The 6000-nt window shown below is 49.0% G+C and overlaps 1 non-coding gene across 1 annotated transcript; it reads right to left on the reverse strand.

Annotated features, from left to right (window-relative positions):
- Nucleotides 1-3045: 3045 nt before the first annotated feature.
- TRNAG-CCC lies at nucleotides 3046-3118 on the reverse strand. The gene has a single exon. It is a non-coding gene; the product is annotated as a tRNA-Gly (tRNA).
- Between the last annotated feature and the right edge of the window lie 2882 nt (nucleotides 3119-6000).

The raw sequence follows: 6000 nt of genomic DNA on the forward strand, positions 1-6000 counted from the left end.
ACAACTAAGAGTTTGCATGCTGCAACTAAGGAGCCTGCCTGCTGCAACTAAGACCCAGTGCAACCAAATTAATTAATTTAAAATGTTTAAAAGCCTACAAAAAAAAAAAAAAAAAGGAGGGACTTCCCTGGTGGCGTGGTGGTTAAGAATCCACCTGCCAATGCAGGGAACATGGGTTCAAGTCCTGGTCTGGGAAGATCCCACATGCCGTGGAGCAACTAAGCCCATGCACCACAACTACTGGGCCTGCGCTGTAGAGCCTGCGAGCCACAACTACTGAAGCCCGCGCACCTAGAGCCTGTGCTCCACAACAAGAGAAGCCACCGCAATAAGCCCACACGCAGCAACAAAGACCCAGTGCAGCCTAAAATAAATAAATAATAATAAAAAAAAAAGAATGAATGAGTCACATCAAACAAGTAATAACTGAGGATTTCCCCAGAACAAAGGAAAGACATGAGTCTTCAGACTGAAAAGTGTGTCGTCAAGATGAAAACTTGGTTCAGCCAGTTTGGAAAACTCTGCAGCAAAATCTGCTAAAGCTCCACATCCATCCACCTCGTGATGCAGGACTTTCACAGCAGGGTGCGTCTTGCAAAGAAATGAAAATAGACATTCGCCAAAGACATGTGCAGGGATGTTCATAGCAGCTTTACTGGTAGGAGCCCTGTCCTGGAGACAACACCAACCTCCAACCACAGGAGAATGGACAGACGTCTCATGGCAAATCCACCTGCTTAAAGGTGCGCCGCAATCAAACCGTGGCACCAAAACCTACACCAGCGTGGTGTATTATCTGAGCTTTTTAAATTTACTGTATTTCTAATGCTTTGACATCTTAGGCATTGCTGACCCTGAAGAGACTGCCCTCCAGGGCTGGCCAGTTTCTAGAGATGTAAATGCTTGGCCGGGGAGTGTGCCTTCCATAAGCAAACTCACCTATCTCCAGCCCACCACCTGACCTACCTGCTCTGTACTCAGGGCCAGTATTCCCCTGCCCAAATCACCCCAGGGCTAGGTACCGGACAACTCGACAGACAAGCTGAACAAAGTTATTCAAACTAACCAATGCTAAGCCTGCTGACCCTGCCTCATCCTTCGTGGAAACCACAATAAGGGCTCCTGCTCTGCTTCCCCCTCACACCCTGGGCTCCCGACCCTGGTGCTTCCCCGTGTGACCCTGGTGGCACTGCCTCCGCTCTTGGGAACCATGCAGGACAAACTGTCTTGTCCAGGGCAGTGGCCTCCTGATCTCTTGGCCTCACCATACCTGAATAATAATAAAACCTACATTTTAAAACAATTGGTGCGGCGAGCAGGGTGTTTTGGCCTCAGACTAAAAGGATATGCTCTTGGCATACTAACTGGTCCCACCAGGTGGCAGTGGTAGCCTGGGAGGGTGGCGCCACCTGCTGGCAACACTTGGGCTTGGTGCCACTGCCGCTGGGGACTGGCGGACGTGGCCACAATTCCTTGAGTTCTGGTCTGAGCCATTACTTGCCTAGATTCCGGGAGGACGTTCCCAGGGTCCCCCTTTTTCTTGGTTGACCAGCTAAGTTTACAAAGGCCCCTCTGAAGGGAAGGAGGTGTGACTTCCCGCTAAGTGCTGTGGCCGGGCCTGACCGGGCAGCACTGATAACGTGTGCACAAACTGAGCTGCCGTGAAAGGTGCCCTGCCTTTCAGCCTGGCCCATGGGGCAGAGTCGTGCTCTTCAGAGCCACACTGCCAGGGCGCCCACCCCAGGGACTGTGGCACCCTGCAGGTCCTGGGGGAAGGGCCATCGTCGTTGTGTTGTCCATTTTCCCTCCACCCAGAGGAATAGGAGGGACCACACTGGTGGAGACCTGGGGCGGGGTGGGGCGGGGGGAGGCAAAACAACCGTCCCAGGTAGTGGCTGCTACCTAGAGGCTGACAACTGGGCCCCTTGTCCCTGCCCCTTCTTTGCTTATCGGCCCAAGACAGAAACTAAAAACCACAGAATCAAGCAGCTAAACGCCTCAAACAGAAAAGAAAAAAAAAAGCAGGTGGGGGAAAAGAGAAAAAAAGGAAGAAAAAGGAAAACCCTAGAGACAGGGGGAGAAAGCAAAAGGTGAATAAATAAATAAATTACATATCTTATATAAATATATTTATAAAATATATAACAAATAAATTTTACATATAGTATGTATTTTTAATATTTTAAATATATTTATAAAATATATAATAAATTTTACATATATACATAAATTAAAGGTCCATAGTTTGACCCAACTGGAGATCCAAAATTTAGACACTAACAATTTATACAATAAATTATATATATCAATACATAACTATACATAACAAAAATACCACAGAATTTATATAAAAAGATTAAAAACCACCAGTTGGCTTTTGTGCTTCTATAACATAGGTTCTAAATTAGCTTTAGTATTTGCTGACATCACCCACTGACAAAACTTCATGGGGCTTAATCAATACTGGGGCTCAAATGATTGTCATACCTGGGGATCCCACCAAATTTGAACACTGTGGCCCCTATAATCTTAGGGAAGAAACTGAATATAAAATAGAGGGGAAATAGATATACTTCACTTTAATGGTAGCCTTGCCTAAATTTCCCATAGTCATAGTACTTTTGCCCTAAAATATCTCATATTGAGCAAAGACGCTCTAACACCATGAATAATAAAATTAAAGTCTTTGGCATCTACAAATTGACTTGATAAAATGGGACCCCACAGACCCCCAGTTAAAATAGTTAATATGACCCAACGTAAGTTAAAACAGGGCCGTCAGGGAGTAAAACTTGTATATAAAACCTAATTAACAAAGGGTGAATATCCCCACTGCTTCCATTTAACGACCCAACTTTGCCTATTCTGAAACCTGGGAAAAAGAAAGGGTTCCTCCTGGTGGATTCACAACAGTAAAGCTGTGGTTCATGCATTAAGGCCCCTGACCCAATATCCAATTTTTTAAAGAATATTTACTTATTTGGCTGTGCTGGGTCATAGTTGGGGCACGTGGGAACTTCATTGTAGCATGCATGCAGGATCTAGTTCCCTGACCAGGGATCGAACCTGGGCCCCCTGCATTGGGAGTGCAGAGTCTTAGCCACTGGACCATCAGGGAAGTCCCTCCGATATTATTAAAATCACTCCCTCCACCCAATCAAGACTAGTATTTATTTTGCTCTTACAGATTTGGCTGATATGCTCTGTTCAGTGCCTATATCAACAGGCTTTCTGCCAGTTTGCCTTCAACTCTAAAGGGACACACACACCTTTTGCAGGCTACCCATGGGGACTTCGACAGCTTTGCCATCACCTCTACATGAGAACACCCACTCCCCAGGGCCTTCCCCTACTACACCCTCCAGCTTCCCAGCAGGACCACGATGACTGCCCCTTCCCCTTGGTTACACACAACACCACTCATCCTCACATAGACTTTACCCGACGGTCACCTCAAGCCCCCAGCAACTGCCCCCCAAAACACACCAAGATAATATTGTAGGAAAACAGACAACAGCAACAAATCATATGTATCTCTTATATTAATATTTTTAACACACTCTGATTCCACAGAGATATTGTTAGAGACCCCGGAAATTTCAGGTCTGTTTTCTTGGGTAATGCCATATAGATGAGAACCTTCGGTATAGACCAGCCTAGAAGGACCCCTAATATTTGCCACTTGTGTCCTTCCTTCCTATTCTCACAACAGAAACTTATGCCCTACCCTCTAAAATCCTCCTCTATCATCTCCCCACAAGCGTTCCTTAAAATGATGTCAAAGCATCACAGGGCCAATTATATTCATCATGCCCATTTATTTTCTGTAATTCTAATGCTCTGACATCTTGAAGCCTTGTTGACATTGAAGAGGCTACCCACCTCCCAGGGCTAGCCACATCCTAGAGAGAATAAACGGGGAGTGTGCTTTCCACATGCAAATTAACCAGTCCCAAGCCCATGAGCCACAATACTAAAGAATAACAAAGTAAAGATCTCAAGACTTACTGTGAGACAATATGTCCACGGTGAAAGAACAGACGCGTAGACCCACGGAACAGAACAGAAACAGAAACAGACCCCACACAAATGTAGTCAGCTGATCTTTGACAACAGAGCAAAGGCATTCCATGGGGAAAAGAGTCTCTTCAACAAAGGTTCTAGAATCACCGGACGCCCACATGCAAAAGAACAAATGAACCTAGATACAGACCTCACACAAAAAATTAACCCAAAATGGATCACAGACCTAACTGTGAAGTGCAAAATGATAAAACTTCTTCAAGAAAACAGGACGCTCAGGTTCACCCAGGCCTTCGCAGATGGGTGCGCCAGCAACAGCTGGGCCGCGACACTGAGGCAGAGGAGGGGGAGGGAGGAAGGAGAGCACAGTTTCGGGGGACGGCAACGCCCTTAACCCCCCTGCGGGCCCAGCCCTGGCTGCCCCTTTGAAACGAGGGCCCTGGGGTTCCCTCTCACCCCACTGGCCCGAGGGCACCATTTCTAGGCCAAGGCCCGCTAAACGGCCTCCTGTGACCGCGTGCTGAGCCAGGGCTTGGGCCAGGCGGAGGGGGTCCAGCAGCCAGCCTTGGGAAAGGGCATCTTGGATTACGCGGCGGGAGCGATGCGCTCTGCCCCCCCGTGCCGGGACGCCAGCTCTCGGCCATCTCGGTGGAGATGGGCCTGGCCATCACGCTCTGTTGGCTGGGCGCCTGCTGGGAGTACCACTCCCTTCGGGGACTCCCGCACCACAGTCAGCAAGGTCATAATGGGGTGTCGGGTCCCTGCCACGTGCTGCCCTCAGAGGGCTGGGTCTGCAGTCCTGGCGGCTGCTTTCTGTAGCGTTACACGGCTGCTGCATTCTGGACCCGGGGATGCTCATGGCTGACTGTAAAGTGTCCGGCACTTCCTGGTCGGGGAGGTCCTTTGAAGAATCTGGATTCAGGCTGCCTTGGGGGTGCCATCCACCACCACTAGATGCACCACCATCAGGGACTTCAGGGTTGGCTCCGCGGGTCGCCCAGGCTGGAGGCATGTTGTTCCCAGGAGCATAGAGGGTGATCGCATGTGGAGTGCAGAGTACGCATTGCTCCCGTGGTTGATGAATACCCTTTGCAGGTGAGATAGGAGCATCCCAGGTGCGGGGAGAGTTTAATCCAGGCTGTTCGCTAGGCCTGGGCACACTGGGTAGGGCAGGGCGTTTGAAACAGGGCAGGGCTGTGACCTTCCCACCCACACTCATTGCTTTTGCTGCCTACCTCACCTGTAACTGTAGTATGAAGGCTGGGAAGAAGGCTGCTGGGATGGCTGGCTCCACTGGACTGGAGGAGAGAGGGAACTGGAGCAGCCAGGGGCCCCAGAAGAGGAGAAAGGGAGGTGAGGCCGATTCGACTCCAGCTGTGTCAGGCTTCGAAGGACGAACCCATGAAGGCATCGGGCCACACAGCGACATTTTCATCCCTCCTCGCCAGCCGTTCCTGGCTCCCCAAGACTCAACCATGGAAGGTACAGAAAGGTGTGTGACAAGAAACTCATGGCTTTTAATCCTTGCAGGAAGGACAAGGAAAACCAAGGATAAAGATTTGATCAAGTTTTACTATTCTCCCACTGGAGATGGGGGAGGGGGAATCAGTCATATTTAATAAACATCTCTCTCCTCAAAAAAAAAAAAAAGAAAAGAAAGCATAGGATGGACTTCCCTGATGCTGCAGTGGTTAAGAGTCTGCCTGCCACTGCAGGGGACACGGTTCGAGCCCTGGTCCGGGAAGATCCCACATGCCACGGAGCAACTAAGTCTGTGCGCCACAACTACTGAACCTGTGCTGCAGAGCCCGTGCTCCACAACAAGAAGCCACCGCAGTGAGAAGCCTGTGCACCACAATGAAGAATGGCCCCCGCTCTCTGCAACTAAAGAAAGCCCACGCGCAGCAACAAAGACCCAACACAGCCAAAAAATTCATTCATTCATTCATTTATTCTTTAAAAAAGAAAACAGGAGAA

Source organism: Phocoena sinus, chromosome 2 (genome assembly GCF_008692025.1).
Source record: "Phocoena sinus isolate mPhoSin1 chromosome 2, mPhoSin1.pri, whole genome shotgun sequence".
Taxonomy (NCBI): Eukaryota; Metazoa; Chordata; class Mammalia; order Artiodactyla; family Phocoenidae; genus Phocoena; species Phocoena sinus.